At 49.1% G+C, this 24,345-nt stretch overlaps 1 protein-coding gene across 3 annotated transcripts in view; it reads right to left on the bottom strand.

The window, feature by feature from the left end:
* LOC119953648 (zinc transporter ZIP11-like) overlaps nucleotides 1–24,345 on the bottom strand; it is a 762,231-nt gene that overhangs the window by 418,867 nt on the left and 319,019 nt on the right. The window lies entirely within an intron of this gene.

The following is a 24,345-nucleotide window of genomic DNA, read 5'->3' on the forward strand; positions in this document are numbered from 1 at the left end:
CCAAACTTATGCAAAATGCAAGTTGATCAACTTTTTTCACAAGTGGACTTTTTCAAAAAAATCTCTCTGTTTAGCTGGCCAATAATGGAACATTGCTACAACATTAACGGTGTTAACAGTCAACACGTTCCATAATCTGAGACAACAGCAACAGTGCCGGCGGGTCATCATCGCTGGTCTTTTCAAATAACACTAAGATGGGACAGAAAGAGCAATGGTGGACAACAGTGCAGTTAATAAACAAAAAGGGAGGGGTTGGGCAGAGCAAGTTCAACTTTCACCACTTGGATCATTATTCAACTCCAGCTGAAAGTGAAGGAATGTAAATGCACTGTACCTGGTGGTCTTCCATGGAATTAGTCTCAACTTGGTTCTCATGAGCTATTCACCAATGTGCGGCGCATAGGTTGAGCACTGAAACCTCCAAATATTCCTCCAATGATGGACTGATTTGGTGGGTATAAAATAGCGAACTGCCAGTGGAGGTGGTCATCATTTTGAATTATGAAACAGAAACCCAACACTGGTCTTCATGTTCATGTGGCATAGTTTATTGAATGGATTCAAAGACACTTCTAACCGCAATCAATGTATTTTAAAACTGTAAAAATCCATTGTCTTTGCCGTCTGACACAAACAGTTCATCAAACTCATTCATCGCTTTAGCTAAGGCATCATTGTTAGAATCCCATCTGGACTGGATGTGGCGTTTTCACTTTCAGAATCTTTCCAACCTGAGGAAATCATCTTCCTCTCCATCCGTTGAATTGAATATTCCGCATATTTTCATTCAATGCGAACATCATCTTTCAATTGGCGAACTACAGCCTGTGTCCAAAGGTAGAACTACAGTCAGTAGATCCCCTAGTATAATTGCAATATGAATGTTGTTCATTCACAGGCTCCTCTTGGCCTTTGGTTATATGGCATCTGAACATGTCCCACGCTAATAAGCTGCATTCTTCACAAATATCACTGGGACATCTATTTCACACGTTAGCGATTCATAACTTCACCCCCTCCTCATGCATCCAACCGCCATCACGGACATGCACAAAATCTCCTGCAGGGAACTTGATGTTTTTCATGGCTATTTGTTTGAAAATCATCATCGGCTTTAATATCTTTCCATTGTACGGGCGAGTATCACCATGGAGTGGTATGGCAACTGCTTGGCCCAAGACCGCAAGAAACTTCAGGAGAGTCGCTCCGCCCAGTCCATCACACAAACCTGCCTCTCATCCATTGACTCCATCTACACCTCCCGCTGCCTGGGGAAAGTGGGCAGCATAATCAAAGACCCCTCCCACCCGGCTTACTCATTCATCCAACTTCTTCCATTGGGCAGGAGATACAAAAGTCTGAGAACACGCACAAACGGATTCAAAAACAGCTTCTGCCCTGCTGTTACCAGAGTCCTAAACAACCCTCTTATGGACTGATCTGATTAAAACTACACTCCTATATACTTCACTTGATGCCGGTGTCTATGTAGTTACATTGTGTACCTTGTGTTACCCGATTACGTATTTCTTTTTATTTTATTTTCATGTACTAAATGATTTATTTGAGCTGCACGCAGAAAAATACTTTTCACTGTACCTCGGTACACGTGAAAATAAACAAATCCAAATCCAATCCAATCCAATCTTGTCTTCCCTTGTCTTGTCAATTTCACCCGAACCGCTTTTGAACCTTTCCACATCACTGTTTGGCTGCTGAGACGATCACAGTGCATGGGGCATTTCATCCATGGCGTTGATGTGACGTAATGGGTTCTGGTGTTTTTGTCACTGTCTAATGATGAATCGTTGAAAAATGGTCATTTTGGCATCAAGGTCTTTTGACAGTCTCTGAGCGAGCTTGGTCTTCCGCTGCAACACTTGATTGTTTCATTCGAAAAAGTGGCTCCATCAACTAGTTGTTGGTCTGAACTCTGCTGGTCTCAGGGTTTGACTTGGCCCCCTTAAGTGCGTATATCCACATTGCATTGTAACCATCTTGACCATTTCCGAAGACCCTTTCCAATGTACGCTCAGTCCAGTGGCTGCTCCGTATTCTCATGGCGCATCTAGTCTTGGGCATGTTCTTCAGGCCAGAAACCTTCCATTTGTGCACCAGTTTTTTCACAAACACACAATTCCCTTGCTGCAGCACCGTTATTTGATAAGTTAGCAAATGTTAAGACTTTTAGCTTGAGAGCAGCTTCATATTTCAATCATTTTGCTGGGGAACCCATTTCTCTTCGTCACACCCCCAACCAGGTGCGAGCGTGTTGTAAACTCCCATGCATCTTCTTTGCAACCATTTCGCCTGCTTGATTTCACACAACAGCTGACAGTATAAGTTAAGCAAATCCAGCATTTCTGGGGTGAAAATTGAGGCCGACTACGAGTGTGAATAAAGGACTTTGTATCTGTAAATGGTGGGGATGGAGGTCAACTTGTATGCCGAATAAATACACGATCTTTCGGCACTTAAAAATGGGGTTGTCCTACACACTGGGTCAACTTATACCCTGTGATCTATGGCAAGGTTGGGGCGAAAGCACATGTTTGAAGCGCAGGAATTGTCACTCCCTACCCTACTTTGACCCAATTGACTTTGCACTGCATGCCTGAAATGGGGAAGTGTTTTATTATTGGGTATCTCTACTCAGCTGAAGCAACAAAAAAATGAACCACATTTTAAGATAAACCAGAAATAATCTCGTCAAAATGGCTGTAAGTTAAAAAATACAGCACATCAGCACAGCATTCGCCTTTCATATTTAACAGCACAGTTTGAAATATAAATTCTGAACCCTATCACCATTCCGGCATCTTTATAGTTTAGAAATTATTGCTAGAGAATGAAAAGGCAATTTACCTCAGGTTTAAGAGCTCCCAGGTCCACTCAATTACACTCTGCCCACACTCAAAGCACCAGACAGAATTTTAATGAAACAGCTTCAAATGGAAGAGTCTGTCTTACAGCAGATACAATTTTCATTTAGTTCTGCATTGCCACGGAGTGTCACCCGACCTTCTATAACCATGCTTAATAGAGGGTCATGTCCTACGTGATGATTTTATAATAAAAATATAGCAGCTCACACGAACTTTTCACATCACAGTGCTTCAGATTTTGTTTGCTGGGAACCACGTAATTCCTGCATTAGACCAAACGAGGCAATCATGCCAGAAAGAAGCCATGTGAGAAACAATCAAAGCACATTTATGCCTCCTGTATTTGCATGCAGGATTATCTAATGGTTACATAAGATTTATAATTATTTACTAATGAGCTGAAAATGTGTTGACGAAGAGGACTACATGAGGAACAACAAATCACGATTTAAAAGGAAGTTTAATTATTAGTTGCATCTGTTTTAATGGATTTTTTCTGGCACTTATTGCTGTTGGAATACAGAGCCCAGTGAATACTTTCTCCATGTTGCCATTTTTTTATTACCAGCAAGTCCACGCTCGCAAGAACAAAACTGGTAGCATTCGCCGTTAGTACAAGGTAGAACTATGAACTGCCAACAACCACCAAGATCTCCACATGTGCAGTTAAATGGGCAACACAGTAGCATAGTGGTTAGCACAATTGCTTCACAGCTCCAGGGTCCCAGGTTCGATTCCCGGTTTGGGTCACTCTCTGTGCGGAGTCTGCACGTTCTCCCCGTGTGTGTGTGGGTTTCCTCCGGGTGCTCCGGTTTCCTCCCACAGTCACAAAGACGTGCAGGTTAGGTGGAGTGGCCATGATAAATTGCCCTTAGTGTCCAAAATTGCCCTTAGTGTTGGGTGGGGTTACTGAGTTATGGGGATAGGGTGGAGGTGCTCTTTCCAAGAGCTGGTGCAGACTCAATGGGCCGAATATCCTCCTTCTGCACTATGAAATCTATGAAATCTATGAAATGTGGAAATATGGACGTTGGTGTCAGCAATAGCCAGCTCCCACAGGCAGAGCCACAGTTATTTTTGCCAATGTAAGCTGCAGACAGATCACTGTCATGGTGTGACCTTAAGCTTCTTACCCATGAGTCTCACACTCAGACTGATGAATAAGTTGGAGCTTGAACAATCAGGAGTAACTGGATTTTTAACAGTGCAATAAATAATAATTACCTAAAAACCTCTCTGGATTGGAAAAATAAATTTATAAGTGTGGAGTCTCATTCTTTCAGAAGAAAATTTATGTTGCATTAAATACATTTTTAGTAGTTTATTTTTTTTCTGTTTTACATCTCCCTTGATGTCATGTGCCTATCTAAATCCTTTCAGTGCCTGTACAATGATTTCATTGTGGCATATACCCTGTTTTCTATTTCTTCCTTTGTAGCCCATGGGGCTCAGTGAGGATTCTTCAACTGAGCCTCCATGCTACTTGCACTGCTCAAAGACTCTTCAGATGCCATGTAGAAGACGTCACACAAAAACAAAACATCCCCGCTGACAAGCTTGCCGAAATTATCAGCACGTGAGGCAAATGGCAATGGCTTTCCTTTGTCAATCACAGCAAAATTCAGGCATAGAACATAGAACAGTACAGCACAGAACAGGCCCTTCGGCCCTCGATGTTGTGCCGAGCAATGATCACCCTACTCAAACCCACGTATCCACCCTATACCAGCAACCCAACAACCCCCCCCCCCCCCCCCAACCTTACTTTTTAGGACAGTACAGGCAATTTAGCATGGCCAATCCACCTAACCCGCACATCTTTGGACTGTGGGAGGAAACCGGAGCACCCGGAGGAAACCCACGCACACACGGGGAGGACGTGCAGACTCCGCACAGACAGTGACCCAGCCGGGAATCGAACCTGGGTCTCTGGAGCTGTGAAGCATTTATGCTAACCACCATGCTACCGTGCTGCCATGAGGTGGCCAGGTTGCCATGGGGAGGTTTGGATTGTCAGGGGTAGTCGGGTGGTTGGAGGATGATAGTTGGGCTGTCGGGGGATGCTCAGGGGAGGGGGGGGAGATACTCGGGTGGTCGTGGGTATTCAAGGTGAGGGGGTACGAATCCCACAACATCCCCCTTTTTCTTTGAGTGGTAATGATGCTTACCCATTCACCAACCAGTGCAAATCATCTTTTAATTTTTGCCCTCAAACCTGTTCATAATTTTGAACACACCTCCATTCCCCATTACTTTCTCCATTACTTTCTTTGTCCAACTGCAATAGTCCCCAATTTTCAATTTGTTTCTTCATTAGCATAACTTTTCATTCCAAATCAACATTGTGGATCTTTCTGGTGCCCTTGACTTGAGTTTTCTTCGTAGAACCTTCTGCCAGTCCTGGACAATAGGCATTCGCCCCTGGCCTAACCAATGTCTTACATAAATTCAACCTCATTTTCCCACTTTCATGTCAAACAGCCTTATACAGAAAATTAAAATAACAGAACAAGGGAAAACAATCAGAAAGTCATTCACCTCCAGCATTTAGCTCTATATTTCCAACTGTGAATTATAGACCTCAGCACCAACACATTAGACAGAGAGAAAGAGGGGGAAAGGGACAGTGACTAGTCTCATACCAGTACCTTTCATCTGATAGAAGCCATTAAAAAAGGTCTCTTTGAATAGGGTGGTATATCAGTCAAAGGAGCTTCCTAAAGGGGTTCAGTACATAGCTAAGCCAACGAAGACCAGGAATGTCCAAGGTTTGGTCTCCACTCTATTTTGAGTTAGCTGATTAAAGTCGGGATAACGATAGGAGGCATTGCATTTGTCTTCAGTACGCAGGAAGGCAAAAGCTTGATCCAACATTCTTCCAATCACTACCTAACAACCTGTGCCACACCAGTCTACCTGCAGATATTAGGCAAGGACAGAATGGAATTCAGCTGTGAAAATCCCCAGAAAAAAAAACACCTGATTTTGACAATGACATAATGTCAACAGAAGGAAAGGGCAGCACAGTGGCCTAGTGGTTAGCACAACCGCCTCACGGCGCTGAGGTCCCAGGTTCGATCCCAGCTCTGGGTCACTGTCCGTGTGGAGTTTGCACATTCTCCCCGTGTCTGCGTGGGTTTCGCCCCCACAACCCAAAAATGTGCAGAGTAGGTGGATTGGCCACGCTAAATTGCCCCTTAATTAGAAAAAATAATTGGCTAATCTAAATTTATTAAAAAAAAGAAAAAAATGTCAACAGAAGGAGGAGGTACAATGTACACAATCCATTGGATGTATTTTCACTCAGGAGCCCCTGGGACCATATTCCCAGGAAGATTTGATGTTTGAAATCTTTCTAGGTACAGTTTGCCGTGAGCTTTTCACAATGGGTGTTGTGTGTATTTAACTTAATTGGAGAGAATATAGTTTGTGAGGCTGGGCAGAAAACATTCAAAAAGTGCATGCCCAAAAGGGCTTTGTATCTTTGCGTCAGCGCATTCATCAAAGACAGAAAACAATCATTAGTAGAGCAATTTAGAAGTAAATCCTTCAAGTGACTCAGGTAATTGAAATTAAGCAGAACAGCCAGCACTAAATTTTCTTCAGTTAATTACACAAAGCTAAAAGGTCAGTTTTTATATAAAATGAATTAAAGTGTTATGATATATGCTGAGCACAGCATTTTTCTGGATGTCAACTCAGAGTCATTGTCATCCATGTCACTGATTCAGCCCATCGAGTCTACACTGTTACTCCTTACAGCAATTCAGTCAGCTCTATTCATCCTCTGCATTATCCCATAGCCCTGCCATTGCAAAAAATTTCTCAATAAAACCTGCGGACATGATCCCATGATCATTAATGATGCAGAGGGAATGTTGCCAAACACTCCACTTATAACAAACATCCACACTGCTCAGACAACGGGTCATGAATCCAAAACATGACCCTCCAGATTAAATTACTAGTTTTTAAAATATTTTTCAAACAGGCATTAACCACAATGTTGAAACCTCCATTAATGATATTTATATCTTAAGCCCGTCATCATCAAGATATCCATTGTTCCGAATGCAGTTCTCTCCTAAGAATCCATTACTCTGGAAAACAGATGGCTGATGGAGGTCTATAAAATTATGAAAGGCTTTGCTGGAGTGGAGAGAAAGTGTTTTGGCTTGTGGGGTAGAGCAGAAACTAGAGGCCAACAATATATGATAGCCAGCATAAAATCAAACAGGTCTTCAGAAGAAACTTCTTTACCCAGAGGGTGATAAAAACGTGGGGCTCACCAACACAGGGAGTGGTTGAAGTGAATATTGTAGATCCGTTTAAGGGGAGGCTAGACAAACACATGAGGGAGAAGGAATAGTAGATTATGGGCGCAATCTACCTTCCGTGCCCTGCCGGAATCAGAACGTGACGCAGCCGGTGGATCCCGGGAGAGGCCTCCCCAAGATCTGTGACGGCCGTTACGTCTCGTGATATCTAACCAGATCACGCAATATGTTGCAAGATGAGTCCTGCCCACAATGGGCTGACACCGGATCGAACGGCCATCTGGCATCTATCAGCCTTGGCAAGTGTGGTGGTATGATTAGCATAGCTGCCTGCCATTGGTGCAGAACACCGGCTTACCATGGGCCCTGATCGGTCATGTGCCTCTCGACCGGTTGGTTGAGGCCAGTCATGTGACGGCTCCCCGATTGGTCGAGAGGCTGAGTTAACCCCGCCTCTAGGGCGGGGTATAAATACCCAATACTCCTGGCGATCATCCTTCTACTGTAATTCAGCGCAGGGCTAACATCTAGTAGATTAAAGCCATACTTTTGTTCAGCAACTCGTCTCGCGTTCAATTGATGGTACATCAATTTAATCTACTAGAAATTTGAAGATGGAGCTCCGGATCAAGCCCGAATGCCTCCGCATCAGCCCGAAAACTCCGAACGCATCGGCAATCTTCAAGCATTGGCTGGCGTGTTTCGATAGCTATCTGGCGACCGCAAGCAGCCCTCCCACCATGGCACAGAAACTTCATATTCTCCATTCCAGCGTGGGCATGGCGGCCTACGCGATGATAGAGGAAGAAAAGGAATATGACGTGGCCATGGATACGCTAAAAGGACAATTTCTTAAGCCGGTAAACCGAGTGTACGCCCGACATCTGCTGGCTACCAGACAACAGTTCCCGGTGAGTCCTTAGATGAGTTTTACCGGGCCCACGCTGTCCTGGGGAGGAATTGCACCTGCCTCCAGGTTTCAGCCACTGAGCACATGGAACTTTTAATCAGAGATGCTTACGTGGCTGGGATGCAGTCTGCCGCTATCCGCCAGCGGATGCTGGAAAAAGACGACCTCAGCCTAACTGAGGCACGGACTCTCTCCACCTCCCTGGAGGTCGCCGACTTAAACGCCCGCGCCTATGTCCCCAGCCGCGCTGCAGCGCCCTGGGCCTCCTGGCACGCCTCCCCACTGCCATCCGCAGCTCCCGACCCCCCTCAGGCCTGCGCCGCGGGACGCCCCGACAAGTCCACAGGGCCCCGCTGCTATTTCTGTGGGCTTGCCAAACACCCCCGCCCGCGCTGCCCGGCCCGTTCCGCCCTTTGTAAGAGCTGCGGGAAGAAGGGCCATTTTTCGTCGGTATGCCAGTCCAAGTCGGTCGCTGCTGTGCACACCGCGTCAATCTCCACCCCGCCCCCGGGCCCCTGCGCCCGGCCTGCGCGCCTCTCTGCCCCCGCTCTCGGCCGCTCCGATCGGCCTGCCGGCACCGCTAACCCAGCAACCACGAGGGTCCTGCGGGCACCGGCATCTTGGGCCCCGGACACCCCGTGCGTGTCCTGGACGCCGCCATCTTGGGGCCCCGACTCCACATGCGGGTCCTGGGCGCCGCCATCTTGGGGCCCCGACTCCACGTGCGGGTCCTGGGCGCCGCCATCTTGGGGCCCCGACTCCACGTGCGGGTCCTGGGCGCCGCCATCCTGGACTGGCACACAAGGTCCTGCCAGCACCCACTCGGCCGACGACGACGATTATGGATCTTCTCCACGGCTCACGGCCATTCAGCTCGACCAGTCACGTCCATGCACGCTCGCCAAAAACGACAACGTAAATCCACCTCAACGGGCACGAGACGTTCTGCCTCCTGGACTCCGGGAGCACGGAAAGCTTCGTACACCCTGACACGGTAAGACACTGCGCGCTCCCTGTCCACCCTGTAAAACACAAAATCGGGTTAGCCTCAGGTTCGCACTCCATCCGCATCACCGGGTGCTGCATCGCGGACCTCACGGTCCAGGGGAAGATTTTTTAAAATTATAAACGCCTTATCCTCCCCGACCTTTGCGCACCGGCACTCCTAGGACTGAACTTCCAGTGCAACCTGCAGAGCTTGACCTTCCAATTCGGCGGCCCTATACCCTCCCCCTCACTGTCTGCAGCCTCGCGTCCCTCAAAGAGGACCCCCCCCCCCCCCCTCCTTGTTTGCTAATCTCACCCTTGATTGCAAACCCATCTCGACCCGAAGCAGACGGTACAGGGCCCAGGACCGGACCTTCATCAGGTCCGAGGTCCATAGGTTGCTGAAGGAAGGGGTCATCGAGGCCAGCAACAGTCCCTGGCGAGCCCAAGTGCTGGTGGTCCGGACTGGGGAGAAAAACCGGATGGTCATCGACTACAGCCAGACCATCAACCGGTTTACGCAACTGGACGCGTATCCTCTCCCCCGTATTTCTGCCATGGTAAACGAGATTGCGAAGTACAAGTCTTCTCCACCTCAAGTCCGCTTATCACCAGCTCCCCATCCACGCGAGTGACCGCAAATACACCGCGTTCGAGGCAGATGGGCGCCTCTACCACTTCCTCAGGGTTCCATTCGGTGTCACAAATGGGGTCTCGGTCTCCCAACGGAAGATGGACCGAATGGTCGACAAATACGGATTACGGGATACCTTCCCGTACCTCGATAATGTCACCATCTGCGGCCACGACCAGCAGGACCATGACACCAACCTCCGAAAATTCCTCCAAACCGCAAAACTCCTTAACCTGACTTACAATAAGGATAAGTGCGTGTTTAGCACCGACCGTCTAGCCATCCTCGGCTACGTAGTGCGTAACGGAGTGATAGGCCCCGACCCCGAACGCATGCGCCCCCTGATGGAACTCCCTCTCCCCAATACCCTCAAATCCCTTAAACGCTGCCTGGGTTTCTTCGCTTACTACGCCCAATGGGTTCCCAATTACGCCGACAAGGCCCGTCCCCTCATTCAGTCCATGACCTTCCCGCCGTCGACAGAGGCCTGGCCAGGCCTTTAGCCGCATCAGAGCGGACATCGCAAAGGCCACGATGCGCGCCATCGACGAGTCCCTCCCCTTCCAGGTCGAGAGCGACGCATCAGACGTAGCTCTGGCGGCCACCCTGAACCAAGCGGGCAGACCCATGGCCTTCTTCTCCAGAACCCTCCAGGCTTCCGAACTTCGTCACACCTGAGTGGAAAAGGAAGCCCAGGCCATAGTCGATGCTGTGCGACATTGGAGGCACTATTTGGCCGGCAGGAAGTTTACCCTCCTCACAGACCAACGGTCAGTAGCCTTCATGTCCGATAATGCACAGAGGGGCAAGATTAAGAACGACAAGATCTTGCGGTGGCGGATCGGGTTGTCCACGTACAACTACGATATCTTGTATCGTCCTGCGAAGCTCAATGAGCCTCCTGATGCCCTGTCCCGCGGTACCTGTGCCAGCGCGCAGATAGACCGCCTCCGCTCCCTCCACGTGGACCTCTGCCATCCAGGAGTGACCCGTTTCTATCATTTCATAAAGACCCGCAACCTGCCCTACTCCATCGAGGAAGTTAGGACAGTAACCCGTGACTACCACATCTGTGCAGAGTGCAAACCGCACTTCTACCGCCCCGAGCGCACGCATCTGATCAAAGCATCCCGCCCCTTCGAACGTCTCAGCATTGACTTCAAGGGGCCCCTTCCCTCTAGCAACCGCAACATTTACTTCCTGACGGTGATCGATGAATACTCCCGCTTCCCCTTCGCCATTCCCTGCCCCAACATGACCACATCGACGGGCATTAAGGCCCTCCTCTCCATCTTCTCCCTGTTTGGCTACCCCGCGTACATACATAGCGATCAGGGGTCCTCATTTATGAGCGACGAGCTGCGTCAATTCCTGTTCAGCAGGGGCATTGCCTCTAGCAGGACGACCAGCTATAACCCCCGGGGTAACGGACAGGTCAAGCGGGAGAATGGTACCATCTGCAAGACCATCCTACTGGCCCTCCGGTCCAGAGATCTCCCTATTACCCGATGGCAAGAGGTTATCCCCGATGCCCTACATTCTATCCGCTCCCTCCTCTGTACCACAACTAACCAAACACCTCATGAACGTCTTCTAGTTTTCCCCAGGAAGTCGTCCTCCGGATCCCCTCTCCCGACGTGGCTGGCCGCCCCCGGACCCATCTTGCTCCGGAAGCATGCGCGGGTGCACAAGTCCGACCCGTTGGTGGAACAAGTCCAGTTACTCCACGCTAACCCGCAGTATGCGTACGTGGAGTACCCCGACGGTCGGCAGGACACGGTCTCCCTCCGGGACCTGGCACCCGCCGGCGTGCGGCCTTCCCCCCTCTTCACCACAGACCCCACCCGCCCCTTTTCCCCCAGCGCCGCCACCAAGGCCACCCCTTCCTCATCCATGGCATCTCCACCACCAGCCTGGGGTACGGAGACAGTTCAAGGACCATCGCTCCTGGAGTCCAGGACATCAGCTGAACTACCACCATCGGCTGAACCAACGTCACCAACTCCCCTGCAGCGGTCTGCCAGGACATCACAGGCAACGAAAAGGCTGATCGAGTCCATTTACCTTCAACATCACCATGGACCTTGTATGGACACTATGTACTGTTGCTAAATGTCTGGGCCAGTGGGAAGCCAAGGATACATTAGTTTTTTCTCTCCTTACTACTCATACCACCAGTTCTCCCCCCCCCCCCCGGCTTCTTTCTCCGCAAGGGGTGAATGTTGTGGTATGATTAGCATAGCTGCCTGCCATTGGTGCAGAACACCGACTTACCATTGGCCCTGGTTGGTCATGTGCCTCTCGACCGGTTGGTTGAGACCAGTCATGTGACGGCTCCCCGATTGGTCGAGAGGCTGAGTTAACCCCGCCTCCAGGGCGGGGTATAAATACCCAGTACTCCCAGCAGTCGTCCTTCTACTGTAATCGACCGCAGGGCTAACATCTAGTAGATTAAAGCCATACTTTTGTTCAGCAACTCGTCTCACGTTCAATTGATGGTACATCAGCGAGGAGACCGCAGCCGGGCGCCGTTCAGTACTGGTCCCCACAAACGAGGAACGGCACTTGGATGGGGTCTCCCAGGTGATCAGAGTCCTCCAGGTGGTCAGCCTGTGGGCAGGGTGGCACTCCTCGTGCCACTTGGGCACCTTGGCACTGCCTTCTTGGCAGCACCAACCTGGCACTGCCAGGGAGCCCAGGTGGCAGTCAGACTAGCAGGGGCACTCATTACAAGTCTTTCCCAGGTATCAAGCGTATTGAACTAGAGGGCATGGATTCAAAATAATTGGCAAAAGGAGTAAAAGTGATGGGTGGGAAAATTATTTCACCCAGAGGGTGGCTGGAGTCTGGAACAAACTCCCTGAGAGGGTGGAGGAGGCAGGTGCGATCGAGGTAGTCAAAGGGGAATAGGGTTGCTGTCCGGAAAGAAAAAAATGTGCACGGCCCTGGGGATGAGGTAGGGGAGTGGGACTGAGCAGAATGCTCGTTCAGAGAGCCTGTGCAGATTGGGGGGCCGAATGGCCTGCTACTGCCCTGTGATTTGAGGGAGTCACATTTGGGTATCCACACTCTCAGCGCATTCATTACCCTGTCAATTAAAAGTCTCTGCAGCATCTTCAAACCTGGGCGACATTCCTCATTATAGACCTCCATCAGCCATCTGTTTTCCAGGTAACGGCAAGATCCTCATAATAATAACAATCGCTTATTGTCACAAATAGGCTTCAATTAAGTTACTGTGAAAAGCCCCTTGTTGCCACATTTTGGCACTTGTTCGGGCAGGCCGGTACGGGAATTGAACCCACGCTGCTGGCCTTGTCCTGCATTCCAAGCCAGCTGTTTAGCCCACTGTGCTAAACCAGCCCCTGATGACATGATGCAACCTAACCAGGGTAAAGCTGGCTGGATAATAGTAATGAAGAATTAAGTGTCTGCATTGTCAAGCATCGGTGGCTCAAGAGAAAAAAAAACAGCTGCCTAATTTAGTCATCATGTCAGTAAAGAGATGCAAATAAAGACTAAGCAACGTGTAAAGATCTGTCGAACAGGCTCAAAGAACGAGAAACATTGGCATCTCTCGTGTCACAGTTGGAAGCTGCGATGGGGGGGGGGGGGGGGGGGGGGAATAATTGTTTCTTTCTGAATGCATCAGGAGGAACCACATGCTCCCTTCCTGATCCATAATTGATCTTGGCAAATGCTACTAAATCATTTTTTTAAAAAACATTTTTTCGGTGGTTGCCGAGATGGGGAGAAAGCGAGTCGCCATGCAGATTGATACTGAGTTCTCATTATTCAAAAATCTAATTTGTTGATCTAACCCGCCATCACAACACAAGGGAAAACTAATCAGCAGCCCTGAGCCTCCAGTGATCAGTGTGATCATGTATTATTATGCTAACCAAATACATGTGGAGTAAGAGGGGGCGGCAGCATTCCCAGCCTTCAAACTAAACTAGGGACAAATTACAAACCGTGCCATTTACAGAATGCGGCACTTAATGAGAAATTAAGTTGCACCACCCAGCTAATATTTCACCCTTAGGATGGTTTACGCAAAGGATATTCTTTTTTTATTTCAGCATCAAATTCAATTAGGCTCTCCATGTGGATAGCGCAGCACATCGAAACTGGTGCATTTTTAAGAAAACTGACTGCAAAAATGTGACAGATCTGGAGTCTGTGCGCAGAGGGGAACCAGATTAGGTTTAGCAAAATAAGCGGAGTCGAGAATTTGAGACAGACGTCCTCAGTTTGTATGCTGGGGTCTCGCGGCAGCGTTAAAATTGTAGCTGTAAAATGGAATTGAAACTGCATCCAGAGGGAGAGGCAGGGAGCGATGATGTGAGGAAGAGGGTGAGAGACACAAGAACAGCAACTTTGACTTGACACTAGCTGTCACTGGTTAGTATTCTCGCCATCATTTTGCTTGTGGCGGCTACGGTTGAGTATTTCAGTAGCCGGGTATTCCATTTCCATTTTAGCAATCAGGCCATCAGCACGGCTCGATTCCAATTGCTATCGCTAGGAGGGCAGAAAATTTGCTTTTGACTGGCATTGCCTTGAGCAAACTCTGCTAGGTCGGAAGAAAATTACATTTCAGCTCTGTGCTCAGGATTGATCAATGCGGTGCGACGGGTGTTACATTAGCCTCCCTTGTTCCAGTTTATCTTCTGCATCAAAGTGCCAAAAGGTTGCTGAAGAGAAGAAACCAACTCAGCTTGGTCTTAAAGCAATACTGAGCCACAACAAAGGAGGATCCAACAGATGGAGGTTTTTTTACTGGGCTACTGAAGTTGAGATATGGTAGTGATGGAAAATGGAACACACAGCATTATCTGCACACCTTATCAGTGCCACACAATCTTAGGAACAGTCAAACACAGCTGCATAAATATCGCAGTCACGAGATTCGTTCAGAGGCTGAGAATTCTGCTGCATTCTCCTGAATCCTCAAAAGCCCGTCTACCATCTACAGGGCACAACTTAGCAATGTGGTGGAATACTCTCTACTTATCTGGATAAGTACAGCACCAACAACACTCAAGAAGCCTCAACGCCATCAAGGTCAAAACAACCCGCTTGATCAGTACCCCCTCCACCGCTAGTGCACATTCACAGCTGTTTGCATCATCCACAAGATGCACCGCAGCAACTTGTCAAGGCCCCTTCGACCGCACCTTTCAAACCCATGGCCTTCTGCCCACCTAAAAGGACAAGGGCAGGAGATGCATGGGAACACCGCCCGCTGCACGTTCTCCTCCAAGTCACTCACCGTCCTGACTTTGAATTATATCGCTGTTCCTTCACTGCTGCCAGGTCTAAAACCCGGAACTGCCTTCCTAACGGCAATGTGGCCTGTGACAGTTCACAAAAGCAGTTGTCTACCACCATTTCAAGGACAATTAAGGATTGGCAAAGACTGGCCTTGCCAGCGATGTCCATATTCCATGACGAATACTAAAAAAAAGGCAAACTCCACAAGAAGAGTGTACTTCCATCTTGATAAACACCCTCCTGCCTGCAGTGATGTGAAATGTTGTTTTTCCTGCACCTTAAACGCTTTTAATTTTCCCACCATTAGACTGTCAAGTGGTTGTTTTGCCCTCATTCTCAATCTGTTGTGGATTCGAATCACGGTCCCAGGGATGAAGAAATAGTGCACTGATCCATTGTGTAATAGCCTCCCCAGTAATGGCAACGCAAAGTTTGCCTGCTTAAAGCGCCTAACTTTGATCGCTTCGATGTAAAGCATCCGTCAGATATCAACGAATGACAAATTTTGATCAATGTATTTTTTTTTTGTATTTAGAGCAAGGCTATTTAATGAGATTAGATCGACATTTGTAAATCTCGGCCACATTAAGGATCATGGACCGAAACAATTAAAATTGCAGACCAGGTAGTAGCAGATGAAGGCATGTCACCCTCTATTCCTGTGGAGCACAGAACACAGAACACAGTACAGCACAGAACAGGCCCTTCATGTTCTGCCGAGCAATGTGCACAGCAGAGCTGTGAAGGGTCGCGCAAGTATCGGTTGCTGATTCAATCTGCCTCTCAGTCATCACTGTACACCCACAGGTTACTTATAATTTGTTCCTTATCACGAGTGAATGTTGCTGTACTGAATCTTAAAGCCACAAGTGTTAACAAGCTGTGGGCTTGTTTATCAGGAACCATGGTTACAATCTGGATGGTGGGAGTGCAGGTAGGGGTGAGAAGTAATCTCAGCAACATAATCTTAGTTTTATTGGCTCACTTTTTGAAAGGAGCTCATTTCACATGATAACATTCTCCAAATGCTCAACAATTTCTATGGAGCTCTGAACATCACCCTTTGCATTCTAAATAAAGGCTGATTAGAAATAAGATTAGATTTGAAGTATTGTCATATAGAAGCGAGGTGCTGATGCGTCCACTTGGATGCGACGACTAGATCAGTTTTCCCACCTTTCTCAAAAGATTCCACAGTTTTCGCTTCATGCTTCTTCTCTTCCTCTGCCACCAGGGTGTAAAGCCAACAGCCAATTTGCTATTGTCCATTCTGTGCGGTCATTCAACATTAAGTCTATTTCCTTTTCTGCTTTCTGCATTTTCTGAATTTTTTTAAGGTGGAGGTTGATTGATTCCCTTGCCAACAAGAATCTGAGGTGATCAGGGGTACATGGGAATGTGGAACTTGAAACGCAAACAGAACAGCCTCGATAAAAGCAACTCACTGCGGATTCTGGAGTCGGATACAGAAACAGAAAATGCTGGACAATTTCAGCAGGTCTGGCAGCATCCGTGGAGAGAGGGCGGAGCTGACATTTCGAGTCCGGTGACTCTTTGTCAAACCTGGAGAAAAATGGAAATGGGGTGAGATTCATCCTGTTGTGGGTGGGAGGAGGGGGCGTGTACGTGGAACTGGATAGAGAGCCAGCGATAGGTGGAGACGCTGCGGACAAAAATACATTTTCTTTACATTCCCTTTATCTTTTTTGTCCACGGCATCTTTGCCAATCTCCAACGATTGCTGGCCGTCTATCCATCCCTGCTGCTTCCACGCCCAATCTCCCAACAGTATAAATCTCATCCTAATTCCAGTCCTCTCCAGCTTTGACAAGGAGTCATCCAGACTCGAAATGTTAGCTCCGTTCTCTCTCAACGGATGCTGTCAAACCTGCTGAGATTGTCCAACATGTTTTGTTTCAGATCAGCCATGATTTTATTGAATGGCAGAGCAGACTCGAACGGCGGAATAGCCTAATCCTGCTCCTATACCGGATGTTTGTATGTACCCAACGCAGTTGGATGGATGAATAAACAGCGCAACCATCCTGAAACATTCTTTCTGTATCAGTACCCAAGTAAAGCATGTTTGCCATCACCCCTTTTGTCTCTCTTTCTGAGGTAAGAAAATAAGTTCTATTGTGAAGCTTTACTCCAAATCCTTTGCAAATTTATTCACCAGCTGGTTTTCCAATTATTTGGGGGGGGGGGGGGGGGGGGGCAGGGACCCAGATAATTTGTTAATGCTTATGAATGCACAATGAAAGAAAGCATGGCAGATGCACTGGAAGAGGTTATATGGATGTATGCTGTCAAATTCTTCACAACGCATATGCTCGGCCAGCCGCAGCTGCAGTTGATTAGTCTCTGCAGGTAACAAAATGTTGGATCTGAGAAAAACATTCACCCTCAGATGAAGTTATTCAAAAAAACAGAACCTCGAAGTAAAAATATTAATGAACGTGCTCAAAGACACAATAAAATAATTTTATACCTGAGTTTCATCGTGTTACTGTGAAATATGTCATGATTAGTCTTCAATTGTGTTTGAAATCCTCATTTGAGCCAGGAATATTTGAATAATTCAGTTTCTGACCATTCTGATGATTACACTTTCATCACTTTACAGAGTTCTGATTTGTTGCAATCAATATTATTTTTTGAGTGATTTGATTGGATCAGTTTCTGATTTTATTATTGGTACATTTTCCTCCGAGGTCACATGGTTCAAATTTCTGAATTATAAAAATCTGGTAACTCAGCAATGTAAACAAGTTACTCGCCTGGGTCACCAAAGGTCCACTGCTGACAGTGAGAGAATGCACAGTTTTCTCAGGATAGGAACATTGGCCGATTTTCTGCTCCCAACACTGACGATTCCTGAGACGTCGTTGAGAGTTGCACAGGCATTGCAAGTTCCACTGGTCCTCAAATCTGGAATTGTGGCAATCCTGAAATTACCCCAGGTTTAACCGACACTGATGGTCCCGCAGGGACCTGCCATTGCTCCAACTTTCGCTGATGACCTGATACTTAGCCACTCTCACCGATTTATTGATGGTTGTTCCTATCACCCCCGCCTTTGCCAACCCCCAACAGCACTGTTCACCACCAGCTCACCGTCCACAACCCAGCTCTGGCCACGTCACCATCCACAACGCCAACTCAGCCCACCCCATCACCCAGAACCCCAGCTCTGCCCAGCCCACCACCCAGAACACCAGCTCTGCCCAGCCCACTACCCAGAACCCCAGCTCTGCCCAGCCCACCACCCAGAACCCCAGCTCTGCCCAGCCCCCCACCCAGAACAGCAGCTCTGCCCAGCCCACTACCCAGAACCCCAGCTCTGCCCAGCCCACCACCCAGAACCCCAGCTCTGCCCAGCCCAGCACCCAGAACCCCAGCTCTGCCCACCCCATCACCCAGAACCCCAGCTCTGCCCACCCCATCACCCAGAACCCCAGCTCTGCCCACCCCATCACCCAGAACCCCAGCTCTGCCCACCCCATCACCCAGAACCCCAGCTCTGCCCAGCCCAGCACCCAGAACCCCAGCTCTGCCCAGCCCCCTACCCAGAACCCCAGCTCTGCCCAGCCCACCACCCAGAACCCCAGCTCTGCCCACCCCATCACCCAGAACCCCAGCTCTGCCCAGCCCACCACCCAGAACCCCAGCTCTGCCCAGCCCCCCACCCAGAACCCCAGCTCACCACCCAGAACCCCAGCTCTGCCCAGCCCACCATGCAGAACACCAGCTCTGTCCAGCCCACCACCCAGAACACCGGCTCTGCCCACCCCACCACCCAGAACCCCAGCTCTACCCAGCCCATCACCCAGAACCCCAGCTCTACCCAGCTCACCACCCAGAACCCCAGCTCTGCCCAGCCCACCAAGCAGAACACCAGCTCTGTCCAGCCCACCACCCAGAACACCGGCTCTGCCCACCCCACCACCCAGAACCCCAGCTCTACCCAGCCCATCACCCAGAACCCCAGCTCTGCCCAGCCCACCACCCAGAACACCGGCTCTGCCCACCCCACCACCCAGAACCCCAGCTCTGCCCAGCCCATCACCCAGAACCCCAGCTCTGCCCACCCCATCACCCAGAACCCCAGCTCTGCCCAGCCCCCCACCCAGAACCCCAGCTCTGCCCACCCCATCACCCAGAACCCCAGCTCTGCCCAGCCCCCCACCCAGAACCCCAGCTCTGCCCACCCCATCACCCAGAACCCCAGCTCTGCCCAGCCCAGCAACCACAGCCTCTCTTTCTTTTGAAGCACGGTGAAGAAACATGGGCCGGAGTTCTTCTGTCGTCGCGAATCAATTTTACCGCCGGCAGCACAGTCCCGGCAGCGGGGTCTCCGGCGGTGTAGGGTGGTTCCAATGGGAAATCCCATTGACAATCGGCGCAAAGTTAGAATCTCGCCGCCAGCGAATGACGCACGGCCAATAAACACACGGCTGGTGTACCAGAGAATACTGCCCAAGAGCTCCACCCCTACTGTGATGGGCAGGAAATGCAGCAAGGCGGAGTGTGTCCTGTTCCATAAAGTTAGCAACATTACACCATATGAAGGGAAGATCGGTACCTCTTCAAAACTAAAGTCTAGCTTCTGTTAAGGTAAAGATGGGGGGGTGGGAGTGGAGGCTGGATTCTTTGTGCCTGAGACTAAGGCAATCACGATGGGCCGCTATTCTCCCACCCCCCAAAAATGGCGTGTCCGGTTTTCCGACACGCCGCTCGGAGAAATGCGGGCCGCCGTGACGATTCTTCGACCCAGATGGGCCGAGCGGCCTGCCGTTCCCGACCTGTTCACGACGGCAGCAACCACACCTGGTCACTGCCGTCGTGAACATGGCGCACCAGGTAAGTGTGGGGCCTAGGGGGGGCGGATCGGGGATCGAGCACCACGACCGGCGTCTCAAGGGGACGCACTCTTTCCCCTCCGCCGCCCCGCAAGATCAAGCCGCCACGTCTTGTGGGGCGGCTGAGGGGAAAGACGGCAACCGTGCATGTGCGGGTTTGAGCTGTCCAACCCGCGCATGCGTGGCTGACGTCATTAGGCGTCGCCGTGGTGTCATTCTTGGCGCGCCGGGCCTTGAAGCCAGGGACAAGGCCCGGCTGCTGAGTTTCCCGGTACAGCCCACCTATCCCCCCGGATAGGAGGAGAATAGGGGGCCGGCAGAGGCTTCCGACGCCATCGTGAACCTCTCCAGGAGCCGGGCAGGATTCGTCAACTTTCGCGAGAGCAAAACTGCCGTGAACCTGGACCGTTCAGCGACCATTGAGGAGCTAGCACCAGTACCACATGGAACACAAAGGATTCCAATGAAAATTGATGCATGATTCACCAGGTCCATCCGTGATTAACACTCGGGAGGCTGACAAGCTGCAGCCGCATATACACATTACAATCCCCACATACACCAACCCAGCCAACAAGATGGCACTGGTTGCGCTGGTGCATGGCCATCCCGCTGATGATTGGCTGGAGCCAGAGGATACCTAGGGGAGTGCCCTGGGGGGCACCTATAGGCCTCTGGCTCTAAGTTCACAGTGGGCAGTCAGTGGCTTGCGCAGCTGCATGGTTGCCATGCAGGCCACGGCAATGGTGCTCCGCGCCCGTCCACCCCGACCCTACAGCCCACGTCCTGGCCACCTCCCACTACTCCCCCAGCCCTGGCAGAAGCCCCCCGGCCAACAGCATAATGTCAGCAAATTATGGCGATGTTGGACACTTTCTGTACCTCCCGTCTCTCCCTCAGCAGCCACGATACCGGTTTCAGCATTTTTAAAAGAACAAGTGAAACTCGCCATCGGGAATTCGGCCCATCGGAGGCGGAGAATCGCAGAGGCCCCGGAGAATACCGAGTCGGGCCCGCTAATGCTATGCAAATAGTGTTTACTGTATGTGCGTTCCGGAATGCATTGACACTGCTGTCAAGACAACGGAGAATTGCAATTTGGCATGAAATCGACGCTGGAACCGATTCTCCGCGTTTCGCGATTCTGGCCTCGGTCGACGGAGAATCCTGCCCAGAGCTTTTGCAGGATAAACTGAGAGATGAGTCATCTTCACTCCTGGTCTTTGTGTTTCATTATGATTTTATTTGAAGTGCAGGACAAAGTTGGGAGTGATACATGAAGTGTCAGGGAGGTACAGTGATCAGGAAATGTATGCCTGATGCACCACTTTTATAATATGAAAGGCAGGCGAGGTAGGTGGATGCTAATTCATATGCTTACTCCGCAGCAGAACCCTTCCAATAATTCCTGCAGATAATAATCAAACTGTAGTTCATTTTAATAAAGCAGTTGCAAACAAATGCTCACACTGATGACACAGATCAAGGAAGTCCCCATGAAGCACAGCTGTTGGCCATCCAGATTCGGTGAAGTGACTTGGAAGCTACTGTCTCATGTTGATTTGCCCATCTTTGCCAAGTGCGGCTCACCGAATTAGCAACGTGCCTGCGTACAGGCAGAGTTAGCCCCAGTGTGTCATACAGGCCAAACCGGAGAGCCAGGCGTTTCATTCCCCAAGTGACACCAATGTTCTCATCTGTGCAAATCTCCACATGTTCTCATTCAGCACGGGATCCCCGCTGTTGAAACACGCCCCATTAGCATGGGGTTATATTACACAGCCAAAACAGAGGCAAATACAGAAGCCTTCTCTATATCACACAACCCTTTGAACAACATAAAAAGCATGATTGAGTTCCAGTATGAACTGTTGAGCAGAAACAATTTTCTGGTTTTCAGGTCGAAGCTTTGTTTTTATTGATTTCTTTCCAGAGCAAGATAAAAGCCAGGACAATTCCAAATGTTTCAGTGCTGTGCTGCATGCTGAACAGCACAACATGGGGGGATTATATTATGAGGAAACAGCAACTGTTCATACACCAGGAAATTACTGAACGTGCTTTCTTTGGAAGGGTCCGTAGCAACATAATGCTGAATAATTTACTTTTGATCAGGGATAAGGGTTACATTTTGTCCCACCATTCAACAGCTCAAACAAATTGCAACATCTTGCCTGGGGCGTTGGCCCCGTGGCCAGTGGTTCCTGCCCAGCCTGCCCCTAGTGGCTTCATTTCGCTTTCTCGCACCCACCCACGAAGGCCTGTCCGAACAACTGTGCGCCATGAGTTACACGTGCATCGGTAACATCTTGCATTCATGTAGCACCTTCGACACAGTAAAACATCCCGAGACGCTTCAAAGTGCACTCAAAGACATAAAACCATCTTTGCAACCTGTCAATAATTCTGCCACCAAATTTTCCAATGAATCATTTAAGCGAGAACGAAAAAAGCATTTAACTGCCTCACTGCTGAAATAAATAGTAACCTTGCAGCACTCTTGTGGCCACACAATGGACAGGGTTGATCTGTTTATATCACACATGGACACACTTGACTCTTTCTGGAAGGGTAAAGTCCAATCATTTTCATAAAAACGTCAAGATAAACCAGTAACAGTTTAGTTCAAGAATTTTCCTGCAGCATTACGTGGATAGAGAAAAAGAAATACCCCGCTATCTAATTCCTGCTCAACCATTTCCGGAATGTAAGAACTCAGTGAATCTCAGGTCGCCTGAAGGCACCATCAATGTTCCAAATTTCCTGAGTAAAATCAAAAAATTGGCCAGGATAATAATAACGCAGGGTTAAGCTGATTAAATAATGTAGCACAGTGGGTAGCACTGTTGCTTCACAGCTCCAGGGTGCCAGGTTCGATTCCTGGCTTGGGTCACTGTCTGTGTGGAGTCTGCACGTTCTCCCCGTGTCTGCGTGGGTTTCCTCCGGGTGCTCTGGTTTCCTCCCACAAGTCCCGAAAGATGTGCTTAGGTAATTTGGACATTCTGAATTCTCCCTCTGTGTACCCGAACAGGCGGCGAAATGTGCCGACTAGGGGATTTTCACAGTAACATCGTTACAGTGTTAATGTAAGCCTTCTTGTGACAATAAAGATATTATTATTCTAATTATTGTCTATTGGGTAGCTATAGATACGGTTCTGTCCTTATTACTGTCCTGCTGACCCAAATTAAAACAAACTGTTTCTTCTCATTAACAAAAGGTAATGTTTAGCATTTGCAAAGGAGAAAGCTTTGAGGAAGATGTATGAAAAAGACAATATCTTGGTTGAATCCTGGACATTTCAGGTCAGCCAAGAATCATGTTTCATCTGGAGACTTCAGGCTTCAAGGCTGCAACTCACCATCTACATAATGGCCAGACAGCATGAAATACAAGCGTACTCTGAGTTGACAAAACAAAAGCTTGGGCCGTGAAAACTGCTGGTTTGAAACGATCCAAAAGGTATCATTACTTCACAAGTTAGCAAGCCTGCATTTCTGCTACCATTGTGTGCTTTAATGAGCTAGCCTTGTCGCTAAGGTAACGGGTAAATAATTCTAGACTGTTTGAGTCTGACTCTGGCTCCCCCCCTCCAAAGAAGGCAGAGTACAACGTAACATCTAGCTTAGAAATCCAACGGTGTACCGAAAACATGCAGACACTGGACAGGGCGAGTGTTCCACACACTTGTTCACAGGGTCACACAGGGATGTGTGACATCTGCACTGGCAGTTCATTTTAATGATCCAGGCATGTAGCCTGAGTGCTGAGGCTAGAGGTAGGTCAGGTACGTCTGCCACCACTGAGAGGCACAGGTATTGTTTACTCCATGATGTCAATGGTGGTAGTGTGGCTTTTGTTGTGGGTCACATCGGAGCAGGTTCAAGGGGCCGAATGGCCTACTCCTGCTTCCAATTCGTATGTTCATACGTCACCTCTACAGCTGCGCTCGGACGCCTGACAGGAGAGTCACATTACATGCCTCATGGGATTTGGGCCTTATCACCCAGTGTGTGTCATGGTGACCTAGTTGAAAGAAAGGTCGCACAAGGGACTTGTTTGGCAGGAATCAATCAAGACTACTTCCAGGAATCAACATCCAGGTGTGCCTATAGTCACAATGCAGCCAAATGAAATCACCTTCTATTTAGAAAATGGAAAGATGGTGATGGGCAAAACACAAGGCGATATGGATGCAGTCTATGGCATCTTGTACCTTGGACAGCCTACAGGTTCGATTCCTGGCTTGGGTCACTGTCTGTGCGGAGTCTGCACGTTCTCCCCGTGTGTGCGTGGGTTTCCTCCGGGTGCTCCGGTTTCCTCCCAAAGTCCAAAGACATGCAGGTTAGGTGGACTGGCCATGCTAAATTGACCTTAGTGTCCAAAATTGCCCTTAGTGTTGTGTGGGGTTACTGGGTTATGGGGATAGGGTGGAGGTGTACGGTTGGGTAGAGTGCTCTTTCCAAGAGCCGGTGCAGACTCGATGGGCCGAATGGCCTCCTTCTTCTCT

Source organism: Scyliorhinus canicula, chromosome 18, assembly GCF_902713615.1.
Source record: "Scyliorhinus canicula chromosome 18, sScyCan1.1, whole genome shotgun sequence".
Classification (NCBI taxonomy): Eukaryota; Metazoa; Chordata; class Chondrichthyes; order Carcharhiniformes; family Scyliorhinidae; genus Scyliorhinus; species Scyliorhinus canicula.